Source organism: Penaeus monodon, chromosome 21, assembly GCF_015228065.2.
Source record: "Penaeus monodon isolate SGIC_2016 chromosome 21, NSTDA_Pmon_1, whole genome shotgun sequence".
Taxonomy (NCBI): Eukaryota; Metazoa; Arthropoda; class Malacostraca; order Decapoda; family Penaeidae; genus Penaeus; species Penaeus monodon.
In genome coordinates this window covers 10,338,619-10,338,883 of record NC_051406.1, presented here as the reverse complement: position 1 = coordinate 10,338,883, position 265 = coordinate 10,338,619, and positions in this window count along the sequence as shown.

The window sequence follows — 265 nt, the reverse complement described above, 5'->3', positions numbered from 1 at the left end:
GTCTTAGGTCCGGGTTGGTGTGGGGATTATGGTAGCAACGTCGTCTTTTTTCGAGTGTAGATGGCATGGTGGTTTCGTCCCTGATGTTGACAAAAGCTCGTGGTGATGGTAGGTAATGACGGAAGCAAAAAAGAGATAGTACTGATACAGATAAGTATTATTGGTTAAGTGTAGTGACAACTAGGTATGGTGGTGCTGGCGCTGACGGCATTATCACAAGACTTATGGTGTCCTGTGGTTAAGATTTCCTTTGTAGTCGCCTACA